This window comes from Ornithodoros turicata, chromosome 1, assembly GCF_037126465.1.
Source record: "Ornithodoros turicata isolate Travis chromosome 1, ASM3712646v1, whole genome shotgun sequence".
NCBI lineage: Eukaryota > Metazoa > Arthropoda > Arachnida > Ixodida > Argasidae > Ornithodoros > Ornithodoros turicata.
The window spans coordinates 28,995,255-29,016,884 of NC_088201.1; the positions used below are offsets into that span (position 1 = coordinate 28,995,255).

Below are 21,630 nucleotides of genomic sequence, written 5' to 3' on the forward strand. Positions count from 1 at the left end.
CTCGCAGCACATGCGTGCTTCAGGTAAGCAGACGTGCATGCCAACCAAAAGCACACAAGTGTTGAAAGAAAAACAAGTGCACATACTCACGTTTACAAATTGCCTTCAAATTACTCGAAAGCTTCATCAAAATCTCAAATCTAATACGCAGTTCGTGTCCTCATTTTTTTATTCATGTGCAAGATTAAGCATTCATATGTCACTTAACTTCATTTTGTGATGATGAATGGGGAGTAGGTCACACTTAAAACATAATGGTAGGCTTAAACATTATGGAATTGATGTTTTAAGGCTGGAACACATAGAAAGGACAAATACATACAAAGCCTCAAGTGCCTAAGAAATTAATGATGAAAGAAGAAAGTCACTGAAAAAATGAGCCAGCTGGAGGTCCTACAGCTGGCTAACCTTTTCGGTGACTTGATTTTAAAATTATCCAATGCAAAATATTGGAGGTTGATATCTGAGGAGTCCTGATTTCACATCTCCCAAGTGCACTGACTGTACAACCTGGTTAGTATACTTGGAAAAAGGAAAGTGAATGCATTACGACTGCATGTACTTTTAGCAGATCAACCAGCACTAGATGACATGTTCTAGACGTGACTGGGGACAACTGTCAAAACCCCACCACATGGTTTTATGTAGCCGAGTCCATACTCTCAAATGAAAGACCATTCCTCATTAGGTTGTGCAAATATGATGCTTGTATAAACTGATAAAGACTAGTTCGACTTGTGAATGAACATGGTTTAACAAGCCCTCACAGAGTTGGCTAGGACAACATAAGCTGCCTATCAGAAGAAAAAGAAAAGGCATCACCGTAAATAGCACGAGTGGAATGAATGGTGCGGAGTGGAATGAACACATATTTCACATAGATAATTCAGAACACGGCGAGATGGAATCGGGCAATTTTGTGGAATGTGGCAGCAGCTGAAGACCAGGGAGCAAATAAAAAAAATGCCAAGCGAATGCTGTTTGCTGGTATTCTTTGCATCTGCTTGTCAAACCATTTTGCAGCAATAGATGCATTCTTCGTGTAATGTGATCAAAAATTAACGCTGTGAAAGGCACAACGAAGATTACACACATCACGATATGCAGTGCAAAACAGTCTGCTAATACCACAGGTTGCAAACGATGTGCATAACGAAATAACTGAAAAATAACTGTCCCGCCTGTTCCGCACCAGACCGCTTACGTTATATCCACGCTGTCGGCTCAGCGTGATCGCCGCTACCAGTGGGATGATACGCCGAGATAACCACCAGCAAGCTAATCCGCTACCCGCTACACACTCTACCTTCGACATCAAACTGAATGAAGTGTCTCTAAACGCTGGAATTCGATATCGGATAAAGCGTAGAGGACAACAATGATAAATTAGGCCTACTATGGACGCTCGCACTGGATGCGCTACGACGAACGTTAGTCTTTCCAGCAGCTGCCACCCAATACTGATCTGAAACAAATGCTTTAGGCTGATGATGATTGAACAAATATGTTCAAGCGTGGTAAGTTGCGGGAAGACCTCCTAGTCGGACACATCATTTGAAGAACCAACGAAACTCGTGTATTGCCGCCATCGTGGATAAGACAAAATAGACAAGTTAAATAGCACTCCCTATCTTTTGCAAAAACACTGGGAAGATCGCATGCTGAATCATACACCTAAGCCTAATAGCGCAATACTTACTTCGTTGGAGTTGTTACGCGGAGACAGCAACCTTCAAAAGTTAAAGCTAACTTGTTAAAATTACCCAAGCCTAACGCTCGTTTCCTCCATACGGGGATTCCAAGCCGCGACGAAACTCAACGATAGGTGTCGCGTCGCCCGTCGCTCACAAATGCAGCTACCCTCGTTCTCAGGGCAGGGCAGTGTGTCCGAATCAAGTGCTGCCGCCGGTCACTTTTGCTCGCCGATTGCCCATTCTGCCGACGGGCGTGCCCCTGACGACAAATGAAATTTTTAGTCGTTTATTTATTTATTCATTGAATTTTGGAGACTCGTCCGGAGAAAGCACAAATGCCTCGCATTAAGACGTTTGTTTGATATTTCGCGCTGATTTTACAAAGCAAATGCAGACGCCTCAGTTTCACTATCCGAAAAAACAAAGGTTATGTTCGTTTATTCAACTCGCGCGAGTCGGAGTCGTGACGTATGAGAGTCATCGTACGTCATAGACTCCAGCGAATCGCATCGAGAAGAGAGTCGCTGGGAGGCGACTCCGGAGCACCTCTAGTGTTGATTCCTCGAATTTTAGAACAGGAGTCACTGCCAGGGCGATGACGTCACAGAGCCGCACCACGGAATTTTCGCCCAGCAAGAGTCGAGTCCAATAAACGAACACAACCTTTCTTTGCAAGAAATCCCAATGAAAATGCTGAAAGTTACGCTGAAGCCTTGGCAACGCAACGCCCGACTGACTGTAACCACAAAGTCGCAGGTGTAAGCAGAGGCGGATCTAAAGGGGGGAGGGGGGTCAGGATGTCCTGACCCCCTCCTCAATTTCTTTTTTACATAGTGTTTAATTGACCTAGATCGTATATCTACCATGCTGGCCAAGGCTGGACCCCCCACTCAGAAAAATCCTGGATCCGCCCCTGGGTGTAAGAACGATTACCGCTTACCCCATCACCTCTACAACCTCTGTAATTTGTTAGCTGTATCTTGAGGGTCCAAGGTGCTATCACATAAGGGGAGCGGAAGGGACAAGTGCATACGTAGTTACAGTGTTACATGGTCAAACACGCGGGCCCTTAACCACCAAAGAGAAAGCTATATACCCTTTCAAAAAATTTACCGAAGACTGGGGAATAAAACCAGATTTTTCAGGCATTGTTTTTAGTCTTACCCGGCGTATACTGCTGCCCCTGTCCATGTTAGGCAGAATTTTCGCACGTGGGCAGCATCTCTTGTAGTTCATGAACCGCAACAAGTTACGGACACAGCAATCTGGCTTCGCGTGCAATTTGGTGAACTACCACCGTAACTAATGTGAGGTTTAAGATGGGCTCATCTTAATCCTACGATTTTGTACTTCGCGCCATCACGTAGCGAACTGAACGCCATCACGGTAGATAAATGAACTAAGCTCGGCACATGATTTCTTTCATGAGAATCGTGAATAGTGAAGGGCAATGCTTTATAGATCAGGGTAGAGAACCCACACGAAAATCTCGATATTATGGATGTATATTCGGTGCCACCAGCTCAGCTGCTTTCTTGCCATGTTATCTGGGATACTAGTATGTTTATGATAGGGAGGCCTAAGTCAGTGAGGATAGAGGCAGACTTCAAAGCTTTGAAAACAGCACGGCTTTGACGACTATCTATAAGAACTTATGAATGCTATCCGTCAACAGTAGGTACGCCGTTACATCCCATCCTGACAACCATAACAACACGAAGTTGCAAGTACGTATTTTGGTAAGAATATAATCGCTTTCGTCAAAACGCAACAACACGTGCTCGTACGCGACTTGTAAAGAGCTGTCAAGTCAAACTAATCAGAAAAGGAGAGCTGCAGAGTTGAATTGCTACTATTGACAAGGAAATGATGGTTATGACATGTCAAGAACTGGGAGTTGGTATGGTATCTGCATGGTTATCACGGAATTTGCGAATGTTCTTAAAGTGGAACACATATCACCGGAAGACGCGAGTCTGTTAATTATTACTGCAAAACATCCGTTTGTTAAACAAAGGCTGATACGCTGCTGAAGTTACACCACGATCGACTTACTGGTTCTGCGTATTCGTGTGAGATGTGCTGTATCCTTTGAGTTGACAATACAGCACAAAAGCAACCTTATCAAACCTGCCCTAGCTTTACCTTTGGCAAGAAGTCTATCATCCAATCAGCCAACAATTTAATTGTGCAAGTGTGGTGCTCTTTCTCTTTCTGTGTTGCTGTCAGAAGTGTCAGAAGGTGTGGGCAAGGGGGGTTCCGGAAGAAATGGGAGGAAAAAATGGTCCTGTGCACACCGATGGTGCCACTATGCTGCGCATGTCGACACGTATAAATAGTTGTTGTGCAGTGGATGTTAATATACTATATTATAAACCAGGGGTGCCGAAATCCTTCATGCCTATGAGCCACATTGAGCCATGGAAGAACTACGCAGGCTGCATACCACGGCTTTGGGGTAGCCTGTTTCTGATATAGATGACACAACACAGAACTTAAAACGACATAAAATATATATATTTGGGTTACTTAGTGTTGCTCAATCATAGGGTGAGCAATCCTTTTTATTTGCCGTGTCATAAGGACACTTGGCACATCTTGTTTTTAACTATTGTGTCAACATCGTGAGAAAGTAATTGTACAATTGCAATCTTAAGGGCTGCGTTGAGGTTTGTTAGTTGTGAATGTAACTTTGACTTGTTCAAGCTCATCACAGAAAACGCCTGCTCGCAACGTATGTTGGCACAGTTGTCTCGCGACGTAAAGCCACGAATTATTATTATTAGACGTATGTTGCACCGAATGTGGACAGGTTTGTCCGTGACAACATACGTAACTTCAGATACTTTAGTCCAGTGTTTCCCAAACTTTTGGCGGTGACGGACCCCCGGAAGCGATGAGAACCAATTCACAGACCCACCCCCCCCCACCCCCCCACACACACCGTCACAGCCAGTGCATGACCAGCAACCTCGTCAGCTGCTGCGTGCTTTTGATACAGCTTCAGAAACAATTCCGGACTGGTTTCTTCTTCTTGTTTGTATGTGTGTGACGCGGACAAACGTGCATTGCAGGACTTTTCTATCACAAATTAGAAGCTAGCCGTTGAAGCATGCTTGTGGCAATTTTGGAAGTTCTGGGTGTTTGGAAATCGGGGAGCATGTACACCCCACGGACACTCCACGGACCCCACGGACACTCTCGCGGACCCCCAGGGGTCCGTGGACCACACTTTGGGAAACACTGCTTTAGTCCAACGTAAAAATAAAACGAAGCCGCACTGACTTCAGCGAACTGGTTCTTGTCTGTGCGTTGCACTGCAGGTCAGTCAATTTCATTTGTTAATCATCAGGAACATTGTCAACAACTGCGGAAAATGGCGAGCCAAAAAGCTCCGTTTCAAGTCTCCTGCACTCGGAAGAATCTTTTGCTCAAATTCACTCGGGAGATCACCAAGCCTGCGACTGAACCGGTCCGTTTCTGGTGGCATTGAAGGTACCAATATTACAAATCGGCCATGCAGGGTTTGCTCAGAAATTTTGGTAGGAATGTACTAGTAATATTAATCAAGAAAAAATCAGACGCAGGAACAGCATTAGAGACTCATCAGCGAAGACGATGAAAGCAACACAGAGACCGACAGGGAACATCGAACTTCCAACCTTTTATCATACGATTAAAGGTTGAAAGTTCGACGTTCCCTGGCTGTCTCTGTCTTACTGTTGTCGTCTTCGCTGTTGTCATGTGCCAACCGACCCCGCCCGTCTCTTAGTTAGAGAGGTATCGGCTGTTACAGGTCAGTTGTAACAGTTTGCTATCACCAATTAACGCAAGATACACTGCACGAGTACAGAGCCCAATGATAATATATTTTTAGCAACAGAAAATGTGAAGACATCGGTAAAAAATCTGTTTGTGCAGTATTAAAGACTCCATGGCGTCGGTCTGAGAGAACGTGGAAACAAGAAACGACTAAAATTGAATGCTTCTGGTTCGTGTGCTACTTCAAGCCGCTAAAGCTAGCAGCCCTCCCCTCGAGCCCAGCTAAAGCTAGCAGCCCCCTGGTAGCCCCCCCCCCCTCGAGCTCCAGCTGTGGGGAGCTTGCCCTCTTTTTCATGCACAGAGGTAGGACAGGGTGCCTGATGTTCTCTTGTAAGGTGTATTTTTACAGGATTTGCATGTTCATCAGCATGAATTTTGATTCCTCCAGGTAACATTTTTTACACGAGAATTTGTAACTTGGCATGAATACTATCTTAGTAGCATCACTACCCCACTAACACAAAACACATTCCACACCTAAATATAGCTATATTCAGTTCACATCATGTGAATCACATATAGAGAACGCTGTGTCTAGAGGCCCATCGGACAGACCTGAATGTTTATGCAGCGGGGCTCTGCTCTGGAGCGTGCGCGTGGCGGAGGACGAGCTGCACGAAGCCAACTTGAACTAAGTTAACTAGACTAAACTAACATAAATTAACCTAGCCTAGCTTGATCTAACCTGACATGGCAGGAAGTGCGAGGTGAAACTGACTTGCAGGATGTTGACACCAACCAAAAGAATGTCCAGCCAATATTACTTGAAGGCACTTACTAAGTACTTATTAGTTTAGGTTCCTGTCATCATCCTGTACCAAGTTAGGCACTCACTTGATGGAAGCGAGCATACAATTGTCAGGACCCGTCCGACACACCTCTACGTGCTTCATATAGCGCTAGGCTGGCCATTGCATAAGGTAAGTAAGTTTGAAGTTATTTCTCATAGCAGCATCTTTGAAATAATTCTTTCTTTCCTTATTTATTTATTTAGAATACTTCTCGCTTAGATAGTAAGCCATAGAAGGAGGGGCAATACACATCACAAAAATACGCAAGATGATAAAAATTAAACTCAAGTAAAAGAGGACAATGTGTGACATTTGACAGCTGTTGTGGTAAATTATTTCAATTGGCAATGGCAGCTGAAAAACAAACAAACAAATTTTTTAAACAGACTTAAAATGATATTGCTAGATCTGTTCTGAGTGATTGGTGTGAAAGCTAAATTGATGTACAATGATTGATTGATGCAAGTGTGGTGATTCAAAATTAATCAAAGTGTTTTAGGCATTGAAATTTGACTTTGTTTTATAATGTAGGAATACCAGCTAATTCCAGCAGTTGTGAAGATGAGTCATAATGAGAAAACTTGTTAAAAACTAAGCTAATTTTCTTTGCTTTTCTTTGGATTTGCTCTAAATAATTAATTTTTGTAATAGCTGCCAGAAACCAAATCGCAGAGCCATAATCTAACTGAGTACACTGGCAGCAGTTAATGATGGGCTGAATATCTGTAGAAAGGCATAAGTGTTGTGCTTCCTTTTTGTGCTTTATCGACCTCAGCTATTCCATCGTCACTTGAGCAACATGCTGCCTGTATGGATTGTGTTTTTATCTGTGTGAATGTGAGAGTGGCTATGAAAATCTAAGGTGTGTGCAAGGTTTGGCATGCTGATAAGAGGGCCACCAGCATGTGCGTAAAGTAGAGATGGGACGAATCCAGAATTTTCAGAATCAGAATCAGAATCCAAGGAAGGTTCTGCAAATCCATGAATCTTAGGAATCTCGAATCTTTCGAATCCTTTCTTTAAAAAGAGTTTAAAAAGCCAAGAAAAAAACTTCTACTCAAAAGTGTTTTGAAGCAGAATATGATACATTTCTTTAATGACAAACAAATTGAATAATAGTCCAGTTTTGGGAGAAAATATACCCATATAGTTCTTCTTAAAACATAATTTATTTAACATATTGTTCATCAGCTACAAGAAGTAGATAAATTCTCGAGTCTGAGTTATATTATTTCCATAAAACTAGGCAACAATCAAAAGCAAAACCACATTACTTTTAAACTTTCCTGCCAACAGTTCCTGCCTGAACTCTTTCAGTTCAGAGCAATGTAAACAAAGAAAGAAGAAAGCACCCGTTAGTCAGTGAGGCTTTCGGCGGACTCCGGAGGCGACAATTTGAAAAAGAAACAAACAAACGTGGTTGGTGGATTCTAAAGATTCGATTCGCCGTTTTGGACACTGGGATTCGGATTCCCGAGTCTGGAATCCCTGCCTAGGATTCGTGGATTCGCAGATTCGGTGGGCATATCCCTAGTGTAAAGTAACATCTGCGATCGGTGATCAGAGGGTGTGCATAGTGGGTGATGCCTTTTCATGACCTCTTTTCTTGAATGGTCAAACAAGTTGCAGCAGTTTAGTGTTTCGTGCTGTAAACCACCATAAGGATGTATCTGCAATATCACCAGTCTGTGAAACTTTCGGTTATGCTGTACAGAGTTGCAGCTTGTGGCATCTCCCACTTGGTCTCATGTTAGTGTCAGGTTGCAGAGAAGAGTTTCAAGAGCAATACACTAACTAGGCAGGACATTGTTGTGGTGCATTCATGGTGTGTGGTTCATGAGTTGGAGGGATTGAAACACTGAGCTCAAGAGCAGCACATGTAGTGGTGGACACACTATGTTATGGGAAGCAAAGTTGTGAAATTACACTTCATGTATGAAGTGTTCCCGAATATGTACTTGCGCAGAAATATGCCATACTCTTCTTTCTGTCTTTTTTGCTCTTTCTCTGCTTCTTTTTGTAGAGTGCTGGACAAAAGTTTACAGAACACGCGAGCGGTGCATTTTCTCCTTGGTGCGACACCCTGGCGGCGGGCGGAAGCGGGCGAGTTCATTTGTCCAGAGGGGTGGGCGAGTGGGCTGGTTGTGACACACCGCGGCAGTTTCGGTATTTATTCACTTATTTGTTTCTTCACTTTCACTGTCATACAACAGTTCTCTCGCGTGTCATGCTTCTCGCATATGCTGTTTCAACATCTTATTTATGTGATGAGACGCGGGTTTCGAAGGGGTATGTAAACCAGGTAAGAAAACCTGACTGTATTCCTTATTGCATTGAAAGCTTTGAGCGCTCTGACATAGGTTGGGCACGAAAATTACGTTAACCTAGTGGAACGATGCTGCTATCCCATTCCAGGAGAAATTTATACAGTTTAGTACAGCTCATTTGAGAACTTGTTTGTGCACTTTATACAGCAGAAGCATTTGGTACAAAATAAAAGCTTAGTACGATTGCAGTTGTTGCTATATGAACAACGCTGTGATACTCACCGTTACGCACTGGTTTAAAATGTGGTCTTTCTCAGCTCGGTGAATCTCAGTTTTCGTTATTTGAGCATCTCCCACATTACTGTCATGTTTGGTTGTACTGCATTTTATGTGACTGTTTATCAGACAGGTAGTCCTCCTTAGATGTGCCCCTCAGACGGTGCACTCTGACTGTTTCGATCATTTCGTGCGAGGACACTTGATGCTTGCCTTACAGTCACCTTCAACAGCTCCCTTCAGACAGAAATGACTGCTAGTCACCAAGAGAAAAGATAAGTTCAATGCTGACACAGCAAAGGTGTGTTCACGGCACTTCAAAGAGACTGATTTTATCATAAACGTACCAAACGGGAAAGTAGGCTGTCTATGAATTTGCTGTGCCATCAGTCCTCATGTTCAAGAAGAAGCCAGAGAGAAAACAACCAAGTGAACATGTAGTAGTGATGCAAAACTATCGATAAGTCATCGATAGTGTCCAGAACCATAGATAGATAACTAGCATAATTGACTATCGATACTTGCCGCAGTCGTACTAAGCTTTTATTTTTTAGCTTATATTTTGTACCAAATGTTTATGCCATATACAGTGCACTAAATAGTTCTTAAATGGACTGTACTGAACTGTCTAAATATGTCATAGGATGGCATTAAAGAGCAGCCTTGCAGTACGTTAACGTAGTTCTCTCTCCCAAAATCGAAATGACTGCGCTCCAATGCACCAAGGAATTCAGAAACACTCTTGCCTTACTTGCATTCCCTTTTGGTCCCCTCGTCTCATCATGTGAATAACATGGTGAAACAGCACATGTGTGAAGCAAGACACGCAATAGCTGGACGTGAGTCGTGTGTATGACTCGGGTCGTGGAGGGAGCCTCAGACATGGCAGAATTCCTGAGGTTTCTGTGTGTGCTATAAGAGGGCGCTGCGTTTTGCATATCGTGTATAAACAGACTTCATTATCAGCTGGGAGGCGGACTGCTCCTTTTTGTTTGTGCGGAACTACATTTTGCGCTCTGTGGTTTTGAAGTTCATCGTCGTGGCACCTCCAACATCTTCGGCTGGCGCAAACTTTAACAATGGGGCTACTATGATATGACGCGATTCGAACCCGGGTACCTCCCAGTCATGGCGTGACATGGCCAGCACGCTAGCCACTGTGTCATGCGAGCTGGTGACGCGATGCCACGTGGCTCAAAACAAAGTATGGCAGCCCAGTCATCGGAACTGTGCAAAGATGAAGATGACCCATCGCACACCAACCTAAGATTCCGGAACTTCATACCATGCCGGATATTCATTCGCGCTCGCGGTGTGCTGCGTGCTACTGCGCGGAAAACGTAGTGTGCGTGTGATACCTAAATTGAACGCATTTCTTTTAAAGTTTGAGGTTTTAACTGCTTCGATTTTGAACAGAAGAAGACTCACATTCATCTAGTCCATTTCCGCAAGTTAAATAAAATCATACGTGGAACCCTTGATCGTAATTGGTTAGGTCAGCGCCACGTCAAAATGACGTAAAGTTAGAGTGCAGGAGAGGAGCTAAAAAGCAAAAGAGTGCAGTGAATATTTCATCCGTATGCAAGCGCCTTTTGGTTTTGAGCGCTAGTAATTGCAAGGAGCTTTCACTGCCTAGGTTGCAATAATATAATGCAGAGAAATGGAAAAAAAAAAAAAAACTTTTATACCTGTTTACGTCCCCTGTAAGAGCTTTGCTAGGTTGTGTTGCAAAGTCTTGAAACTGTACGATGTTCTACATTGTGGGATTTATATTTTAAAGGGTAATGATATGTGTAGACGTGATTGAAGAGCTGTATGCTTGCCATGTCCAAAAATTCACTCAAGTTGTTTTTAATTGCAGCTCTATATGTTAAAACTAATCTGTAGTTATACAGGTTATGTGTTTTCAATATTGTATGTTTTTTGAAAAAACCCTTGGTCATATCATGATAATCTACATTTTCTAAAATATGCAAAAACCTTTTCTGAAGCACTAATAGCTTTATCAAAGAAGATTTCGGGGAGGTACCCCCAAACCAGTAGACAGCAACGGGGCTGAGAACTTATGGGTGTATCATACAGCATTTTTTTACACATTACCTGGTAAGAACTGTTTGTATCTATGTATGACACCCAAAGCAGAGCATACTTTCTTTCTAACAAACTATGTGCGTATCCCATGTAAGAGTAGCAGATATGTATACACCTAAAACCCTCACTGTTTCCACCACATCCACCTTTTCACCATATAAGATAATAGTACTCATCTCATGAAATTTACGATTTTGTGATCGAAATACTACATCAATGTAACACATTGTGCATTAGACCAGATAGTTGGCTTTTGTTATAACATATTTGCCTTGTGAGTGACCTCGTGAATGTCTACATCATTGATAAAGATGCTAGTGTTGTCGGCATACATGACAAATTTCGTTATAGTATAACATAAGTTGGTGATATCGTTGACATCTAGATTTAATAGAAGAGGATCATGGAGGAACATGCTACCATGGGGTATGCCACACTTAACAGGTTTTAATGATGATTTATACTTGTGTAAAAGTATCGCTTGAATGTGCTCACGAAGAGGTTTCCATTGGTGTCGCTATCGGCACATTCCCCTCCCCTCCACTGAACGAGTGAACCAGAGTGAACGAGCCCGCTTCCGCCTGCCGCTAGGGTGTCGCACCGAGAAGAAACCACACTGCTCACGCGTTCCGTAAACTTTTGTCCAGCACTGTACAAGGCTACCAACCAGGTCAAGTCGAACCACAAATGATGTACAATTTCTGCAAATGTTTTGAGCACTCGAAATGTGCTCGAAGCCATTTCGTTGTGTTCATGCTGATGAGGACGCCTGTATAGGTGTTGAAACGTCCTATTGTTGTTGTTTTTTTCTCTCTCTGTTATGTAAGCCAGTGTAAAAAAATCAATATACTGAAAGTTTAGAGCACTATCGACATTTTTGCTATTGGGAGTAATCACGTCAGAGCACTGATGTGCTTCTGCAACAGATATTTACACATTTCTGCTTCAATGCAACCTTTCAGCCATGATATGATTGATGCCACCATGCTCTGGGGCAGACAGGGGGCACATGGCCAACGAAGCCTTTGTGTGACTCACCCTCCCCCCCCTTCCCCCCTCCAAAAAAAGGCACCAGCATTATTCCTCCCCCCACCAAGCAGCATTAATTACATTTGGAGCACTGGTATATAATTTTATTATTACCTATCACAGAAGTGCGAGCTCTTCACCATGGCTCTAGGCTGGACATTTCAATTTTGAGAAAAATCTCAGGGTGGGCTCTAAACATCTGCTGAGATGGTAACCATATTCGTTGACCCATGACTCTGCTTTGGGGCCACATCAATATTTCAATTAAGAGGTTTACTAGGATTCTGAGCCTCTTCTGGTGTGTGTGTCTCAAAGCGACGTCATGTGCAGTAGCAGTACCCACTTTTTTGAAGCGACACACTGCAGATTTTTAAAATTTTGTTCCATGTGACACTATGTGTACTTGTAATGCCATACCATTCCATTCTTATGGATAAGAAAATTACAATCCAATCCCAAATTTTTGTTGTCGCTTAAAATAAATAGCTTTCTCGTTTCCCTTAGAGCACTGCACAGATCTGAATTTACTGGCTCAACCTGGCCCATACCCGAAGCCACCAGGTCTTACCCGACCCTAGCCTGACCTGTGTGCCAAAATCTTGGCCCGGTCCATACCGTGCCCTAGCCCGACCTGGCTGCTGAAAGCTCAGTCTGGCCGAAGCCCGGCGCGCAGCTGCTTAGGCAGATTTTGTAATGCAATCCATCCAACAGGTTCAATCGATACGGGAGAGACTCATACAGACACATGCCTGTGGCGAAGGCATGATCCTCAAAAAGGCAAAATCAAGAATAATGTGACACTTACATTTTAGCAGAAAGACTGAGGAAGGGCCCACACACTTAGTTGCTTTGCTTTCAAAAGGAATGTTGTGGAAACATTAATGTAAGAGAATGGCTCACAAAAGCTCGACCCGACTCAGGCCGGTGAACTCTCAGACTGGACTCGAGCCCGCAGTCAAAATGACTTTGAGGCCCAATTTTGGCCCGCGGGCTGGGCCAGGCTGGGCTCAGGTTTTCGGGCCAGCCCGGCCCTTCGCAGTGCTCTAGTTTCCCTAGCAGAGTGAAATTTTCCATGCTTCGCCAACTTCCCCAATTGCTGTCACAGCAGTAAAATCATCCAAATTCCACACTAAAAGGTGGGAAGTGTTCTTCTGTGAGGAAAAATTAAATAGTGGTCATACGCTATCATAGTAAACATGGTCTGTCGCACCTCTCCACAAGAATGGTAACACCGTAGTGTTATATAAATGTTTTTGCAACAAAATATGTTTGGCTTGACATGTCCCACTATAGTTGTGCCAGTACCTCAAGTTACTCATACTTCTATGCACCCCAAGAGGCTTGCACACTCATCCTCTTGAAGTGTTGAAAATCTGCATAATGCTTTGTGTAACATATGAAATTATAACACATAGTTTAACATTATTAAAGTAGTCCTCAAGTAATCTGGCCAAATTTTACCCCTTCAGCCAAACAACACTCCTGATTTGCTGAAGCTTAGCTGTATGCTCAACGCTAATGCAGAGTGCTGATGTAGGTGCTTTTCTACTGCCTTTCAAGCTACTTTCAGCACAGTAGCTCACACTACGTATTATCCACTATCGTGTCCTGATGCCCACATACTGCCTGGTTACAGGTGATGTAAAATAACACACATTGCCTCATCTGAATTTTTAAACAGTCTTTAGCCAAAACTTTGCTAGTCTTTGGCATCTTGATGATGCAACACATCTGGCCTAACACAGAGCAGTGGCCACGTCAGCCACAAGACTTTCCGGTGTGTCTGTACCTAGGCAAGGAAGTGCGGGAGACCATCATGTGTTGCAACTGCTGGGCCATTTCTCAGCTAGATCAGATAGATCTTTTTTTTTTTTTACTTTATCTTTACTAGATGATCCAAAGTGGGCGCTCGACCATCACTGATTTTTTAAATTTATTTGTGCAGCTAGAAGACCCACATGGAACAGTGGCTTTGGAGAACGCAGCTCAAAATACATTCCCTTTAATTTTTTTAGAGGCCTAAATCAGTACGGCAAAGTCGGAAAAGTATACCTCACCTTTTGCCATTTATTCACGCGCTCGTGATGTGATAAGATACCGCATGTGATCTTTATGTTTTGGAAAGGTGTAATGTCACCCACTGTGTAGGTAATGCAAAGTGAGTTTCTCCCTCACCCTCTAATGGCGTGCCTAAACAGCGCCATTTTCCTTCTGTTCGTCAGTTTGGCAACTAAGGAGTGAAGTATTCACTGTCCCTTATGGAGTGGGGTCCCAGGTATGTCCTGAAAAAGTTTTGTCTTCATGTGCATAGTACATTGCGTGGCAGCGGAGCTCGAAAATGTAAAAGTTGCAATTTTCCCAACTTTCGACCGCCATTTTTGGGGTTGGCGACCTATGTTAAAACAACTGCAAGGTGCTATTCGATAAAGGAGGTGTTCCACTACATATTAAAAAACTACTTTTTGAAACGTGGGAGAAAGTACATTATTTCATTTTTTCTTGGCATTCTGCGGATACATTAACAACAACTTTATTTGAATGATCATGAGTGGGCAGTTTCATCGCCGACGCGATACTCTACCCCATTGCTGGCGGTAATGTAGTGAAATGGAATAATGAGTTGCCTCAGAGTGAGGACCAAAGTAGGACGGTTTGCTCACTTAGACTCAATTCATCGAAATTCGTCAATTTCATTTTCCGTGCATAGGTTTCCGCGTGCCAGTTTTGTGGCCCAAAGAAGCAGGGCTGGATAAAGATGCCTTGAGAGCCAGGAAATAAATGCAAATGTAAACAAGACTTATTGCACGTAAAATGAAGAATATAAATGTACACCCTACCTTCGCAAGCAGCTGCTTGTAGACAGAATACATTGTAAATCATCCATGAAGAACAAAGCCTAAGCGTGGGCAACACAGACGCATGGCTTCTGTGTTGCTCACACTCGGGCTCCATTCTTCATGGATTTCATCCACCAGCTTGCCTGCGTCTATGCCATCTTATCTGTAAATCATCCATTTTCTAGACATTACTTGTAGAACGCACACATAGCGTGTGCACTTATCACAAGTGTGACACAATCTGCTTCTTGACTGAATTCGACTACGTGTTTAGACTAGAGCACTGCACGGGCCACATTCTAAGGTCCAGGTCCTGCCTTTCTTTAATTTACCCGCCTGGGCCTGGCCCGACAACTCGATACCTGGCCCGGCCGAAGCCCGAATAATTTGTTTCCCCGCCCAGCCTAAACCTAAGCAATGTCTGAGCTACTTGGCCCAGCCCAGTGAAGTGGGCTGTAAAAGTTGACAGTGGCTAGCAAAAAGTTAGGTTACACAGGTTAGAGCTCGATCGGGCCCAGCTCGTGGCCCATAATGTGAAACCCGAGCCTTTCCCAGGCCTGCAAAAAAAGGTTTTACCTGGCCCTGCCCGGTCCTCGGGCCAGGCTGGGCTCAGCCTTTCTGGTAAGCCCGTGCAGTGCTCCTACCCCCTTGCCAACAAGGGCTCACTATGAGCATCCAAGTCACTCTAAGGAAGAAATACAGAAAAGTGACACACAAAAAAAAAGGGAAAGCACGACATCGGCAGTTATTTCAAGATACGGCCATTTAGCTGTTTCAGGGTTTCACTGCAGAACGTGGTTAGAAAGCAGACTTCAATGTATCCACGGGATGCCGAGAGCGATCCAGAAAAAAAAAAAAAAAAAAAAAAAAACCTAGCGCATTTCAAAAAGTAGTTTTCCAATTTTTTAGTATTATGTAGTGTAATATCTTCTTTATTGAATAGCACTTTGCAGTTATTTTGACATGGACTGCCACATCCCGAAAATGGCAGTCGAAAGTTGGGGAAATCGCAAATTTTACATTTTCGAGCTCTGCCAACACGGTGTACTACGCGCAGAAACATTAAATTTTTTTAGGACATACCTGGGACCCCACTCAACAAGGGGCAGTGAATACCTCACTTCTGAGTTGCCAGCAAAAGCAGTTAAGCACTGACAAACAGAAGAGATTAGAGGGTGAGGGAGAAACCCGCTTTGCAAAATCCTACACAGTGGGTGACATTACACCTCTCCACAACATAAAGATCACATGCAGTATCTTGTCACATCACACGCAGGTGAATAAATGGCAAAAAGGTGGGGTATACTTTTCTGACTAAAGATAATGTATTTTGAGCTGCGTCCTCCAGAACTACTGTTGGGAACTCCAGAACTACCACATGGGATTTCCACCTGCACAATTATTTTGAAAAAAAATCTGTGATGGTCGAGCGCCCACTTCGGATCATCTGGCGTGGAATGGCTATGCTACAACAACGGCAAGCTATGGTGACCTTGGACAAAATCAACGTTGGACAGAATCGACGTTTGACAAAATCACATGTATTTTTGAGAATCTGCAATGGGATGCCATGGTTGCCAGAATCTATGGTGAAGAAATTGTCTGATATGTGGTGGTGTGTACACCAATATTGTGTTTTTCTCCAAAGAGAAATAAAATTTAAGCGTTTTAGTACTCTAAGAATACGGTCAGTGCTTTTCTGCTGCAAAATGGAAGAAAAAGGGTTCCAGAACAATAGTTAGGAGAAAAGCTCTCAGCTTGGAATTTACGTATGGCCTCATCATACTTATGCGCTCCCATGCGATAGGTAATTAATTTTGTTGTATAAATGTTCTGCACTTCACAGCTCTACAGAAAAAGCATGACTAGTGTTCTCAATTCAAAAATTAGTATAATGTAGTATTTTGTAGGTCCATGGCTCAGTTAAGAAGATATCTACTTTTCACATTGAGCATTTCACTTTCGATACATGTGTGATGCAGATTACACCCACCCCTGAACCAACAGCACCAGTAAGCTTGGACTGACATCACTATTACAATGGGGACTCCATGAAAGGGACACCACGTTGCGGTGTCTCGTCCTGGGTGCTTCGCTTATCTGAAGAAAGATAATGATAATTTGTAGTTTTGTATCACAGGACAACTATGATCACGAGCAATGCCGTCAGTCCATAGATTAATTTTGTCCACTTACATTCAAATCTCAGTACAGGGCACCCATGTTTAACGTCCCTCACAGCAATTCTACCAAGTTGCCAATAGAAGGAAAACAGCAACAAGCTCCAAAATGCGCATTTTATTTATGTGTGTAATGCAGGGGTTACTTGCACGACTTAAGTGTGAGGTTCAAAACCTTTATGAAAGCATTTTCTCTGCACTTGGGAGCCCCAGTGAACCAAAATTTTTGGCAACAGGTAAAAATTCTCTCTGCTCTAGCCTTAGTGTCCAACCTTATCAGCCCCAAGATATCCTGTCTAGCACCACCTTGAGGGAAGCATTTATCTCAAAAAACATTACATAGAAAAGAAGTCAGGTGCAAGTACATCATGTTTTCTACCTAGACCTTGAAACCCTTGAATACCCTGGAATTCGAAAATGCTGTTTTCAAGGTCGGGGAAACCCTTAAGCTTTCCTAAGTCCTTGAAAACTCTAGATTTTGCTTCCTTTACTTATTCTTGCAGAGCTGCAGCTTATTCAACTTATCTAGAGTCAGGAGTGTAATTTTGAAACCACAGGAGCTAGCACTCATTGCAATAGCAATCGGGAGCGGAAGTCAGAATGCGAGAAATGAATGGCACCTTTCAATTTATTCATTCGCCTTCCTTTCTGTCCTATGATCTTTAACATTCAGGAGTCCTCAGTCACGTTAGTGAACAGATCACTATAGTGCCGTCTATGTCTTCTGTCGTGTAATACGTGTAGCTTCTAACTATTTTTCTGAAATATTAAAGTCCTGGTCATAAACTGTGCTTTACATCCAGTGCAAAATGATGGCTGAACCTTAAAAACGCCTTGAAAAACCCTTGAATTTTTGTTCCAAAATTGAGTGGGGACCATTAGACTAAGATATAATCATACGAGAGTGTGTTTCAACTTGGCTTCGTTTTAACTGAAATAATAGTACATGGCAGCCACCTTGACTTGAGCCAGCCGCTTGACTTGATAGCACATGTTACCACAACAGCAGTGACAGAACCATTAGCATTACCATGTGGCTGAAACATTCAGTTTGGGGATACTTAGCAAAAAGAAATTAACAATCCTGCAGAAACTGCACAACATTCTTAATTATCACGTATATTACCTTGCAGTAACAACAAACCATATATCTTTGTCAGATACCAGACTACGATGGACACAAGGTAGCATTTGGCAAGAAAAGGCTGTACATTATGTCAAATCTGAATGATTAAAAAATGCACAGAGTAATGCACAAATGCAACTTAGATACACAAACAAAGCAGGCTTCAGAAAGTCATTTCAAACTTGCTCAACACAGGTTTTCTGATCTGCTGTATAGAGAATACAAAGAATAACTGGTTTCAGATGCTGCCAGTCATTTTACTGAAACAAAGCCGGAAATCAAACTTAACATGTCACGCTTTTGAAAGTGACAGCAAATCAACATATGGTATGCATGCGACATCATATGCAAATGGCAAAAGGTATGTTGTCTTTACCTGCAGGGGTTTATACGGTATTTATGCCTCATCTACTTTTTTTTTTTTTAACTGTTATGGCTACTGTGTTGCAGTTACATTCTAGTTGAGAACTGTATTGCTTTTGTCTCCCCACACTGACTGTAAGTACCAAAGGGACTCCAACAGTCGTAAATATTTGGTCATTCACTCGAAAGCTTTTGCAGCTATTTATCGCCCGTTCCAGTATCTTTACATATTCATTATTATGGAATCACACTATTCAGCTGCACACTTGATATGTTGTGCATGTGAACGCAAAGTTTAATGCCACACTGTAGCACAGACCTGTGTCAACGGCGAACATGCCTGTTCACCGATTCCAAAGGTTGCTGCTTGACCCTGACCAAGGCCAGCATCAGGATTCGAGGGGCCCAGGTGTGAACCCCTGCTAGGGGGCCACTTCTCCCTTATATGCACATGTGCAAAATATATTCTCAACTTTCGTCATAAAATTCCAAACAGTGTTGTACATGCGTTGTGTGTTACAAGTAGCCCCACATTCTGTGCAGCCCCGTTCCTGTTTGAAGCGGTACCAAAAAGAAAAAAGAGACTGCGCATGTGATTCTGCATTAACCGATAGAAATCTCTGCGGCGACCAGTTGGAAATGAAATGTACAAGTTAAATTGCCCACAGAGGGGGCATTTCAATTGACAAAAGGTATAATTAGACATACCATATGTGTAGTTGTCTAATACTGTTTGTGAACACTACAATATAACTGGCTGCATGTTGCACCCTGTGCTTGAAAACAAAAGGAAAAAATGTTGGTAAACGAATCTTGAAGTATTTTGAAGTAGCTTTGCTCTAATGTATTTCTCCCTGATATTCACTTTAGTTTCCCCCTTTATTCAAACAAAAATATGCGTCAGTAAGACCCTGTCACTGCAGTCACTCTTCTATTGTGGGAAAAAATTGAAAAGCTGGTTTTGGCAATTGGGGGCCCTCTATACATTGCGGCACACCCCTCTGTACCCCTCATCAAGCCAGTAATGTGGTGGCAGGATACAGACTACCATATTTTCCGGTGTATAGCGCGCACCCCTGAAAACGGGCAGAATTTGAAAAAAGTTCGATGTATAACGTGCACCGCAATGTTGCTACAAACTCCTATACTGCCACCAGTATACACAATAAACAAAGGCGGTGTATCATATATGCATATGCTTTATTTGAAACACATTTAGTCAAAGCTGTTAAACTTCGATGCAACAGAGTCGGTGTCATAGTATACTTCAGTCTCCTCTCCGCTTTCGGTTTCGCGTCCCTTCTCAATCACGCGAGCCTCCTGAAATGCCTTTGAGAACGTGTTGTGTGTGTTCCTTTGTGCTCCTTGTCTCAGATTTTTCGTCGTTTTACAATCTACCAGCTCGCCTGCACCCTAGCACTTTTACCGTTCTGAAATGAATTCAGGATTATTGACAGCTTAACAGCATCCTTAAGCAGTATTATGTCCAGTGTGCCGGTTTTGTGAACTGACCCTAAGAGGTTTGGGAGAAAGTCACAGCACACCCTGGAAGAGGCTAGAATTTCTACATCACAGACCTGAAAAGGAGCTCTGCAGGAAAATATTTCCGTGTATAACACACACCGTTAGATAACGCGCAGGACCTCTTCAGAGTACTTTTTTACTGTATAACGTGCGTATTATACAGTAAAAAAAGTGCTCTAATCGTATAACAAAAAAGTGCTCTAATATCATATAACGCGCGCGTTATGACCCGGAAAATACGGTAGTTGCTACGTAGCGTTATGGGCATATTAAAGAATCCTTAAGTGGTCCAAATTTATCTACTGTGCCGTCACTCATAGTCGTAGTTGTGTTGCCACATAATACCACAAGTTATCATGTATTAATTATTAATCATATAATACTGTATCAACACAAGGAGTTTCAGGGGGCCACCCAAAATACGAGGAGTGACTGAAAAGGAATGAAAACATCATACAGAGCAGTGCATGCTGCCACCTTGTAGCTACGTTCACCCACTACAAACATGCCAAGAATCGTTGAATTCTGTTGAACTTGTTCTTTGTCAGCAGTTGTTGCATTGTTGTCGAGTGGGCTTGCTATGTCAAGGTGTTTAAAACAACGCGCAGTGATTGAATTTTGAACAACCAAAAAAACTGAATCCTTGTGACATTCTTCCTAGTGAACTTTCATCTACGTGGGCTCCCAGCAGAGATGGGGAAGTCACTCGACAAAGGGAACTCGTTACCAGTTAAGTTACTGTGCAAGAAATGTAACTCAGTTATTAACACGTAATGAAAATGAACTTCAAGTTCTTAAGCTACTTTAGAAAAGTAACTAGTTCCTTCCAAGTTACTTGCTACCCAATAATATACTTTTTAGTTCTTGACCTCTCTATAATTAATTCAGATCTTGATCTCGCAATGGGCGATGCAAGACGTTTCAAAATAGTTGATATACGAAAACTATACCAATATCTGATATAACGAAAGCAGCCTACGTTTATGTGCTTCTTTAGGGAGGGATTTGATGATTTTGATCTCGAAATAAGGTTCTTGAACGGAGCACAAAGCAAGTTTATGTTCTATGAGTTGTCCTATGCGCACATGTCGTAGAACCGCGCCAATTTTTAACCCTACTACACAATGCTCACTGTCATTATAAATACACTGCTTGTGACTACGATGAGCGTCACCTGAGCCTCCTAATGTACGGCCAAAACAGAATTTGTAGCGTTCACTGCTTAACAACAGGGGAGTCAGACGTGCCGTGCACGTATCACCGGAGTGCACGTTGCTGGCATCTCAAGTCACCAGGGAGGGAGAACGCAGCTTTCAATGTTTGTAGATGAGGATCGAACAAAAGGAACTTGGAACTTTCTCCAAGTTACTTTGACAAAGTTACCTAAAAAATGAACGAGTTTCTCCAGAAGTTACTGGAGCTCAAAAGTAACGAGTTAAGTCAAAAATTACTGAAAAAAGTAGCTCAGTTACAGTAACGAGTTACCCTCAACATGGGCTCCCAGGGTATTTACCAAATTGCAGCCATCAAATTTCCTGACTTTTCCAGGTTTGCACTGATTATTTCAAGCAAATTCCCTGACCAAAACATTGTGCCTGCTGCTATGTTTTGATACAGATCCCTCAAACAC

General features: G+C 42.7%; 1 protein-coding gene and 1 long non-coding RNA gene across 5 annotated transcripts in view; one reads left to right on the plus strand and one right to left on the minus strand.

Moving 5' to 3' along the window:
* LOC135377806 (uncharacterized) overlaps nucleotides 1–21,630 on the minus strand; it is a 53,993-nt gene that overhangs the window by 16,903 nt on the left and 15,460 nt on the right. The gene's annotated exons all lie outside the window — the stretch shown is intronic.
* LOC135377807 (uncharacterized) lies at nucleotides 3,289–18,444 on the plus strand. Of its 2 annotated transcripts, none has more exons than XR_010418201.1 (4): nucleotides 3,289–3,421; nucleotides 5,616–5,819; nucleotides 6,314–6,436; nucleotides 18,148–18,444. It is a non-coding gene; the product is annotated as an uncharacterized LOC135377807 (long non-coding RNA). The 2 variants fall into 2 exon arrangements; XR_010418200.1 differs by lacking the exon at nucleotides 18,148–18,444 and adding an exon at nucleotides 8,331–8,549.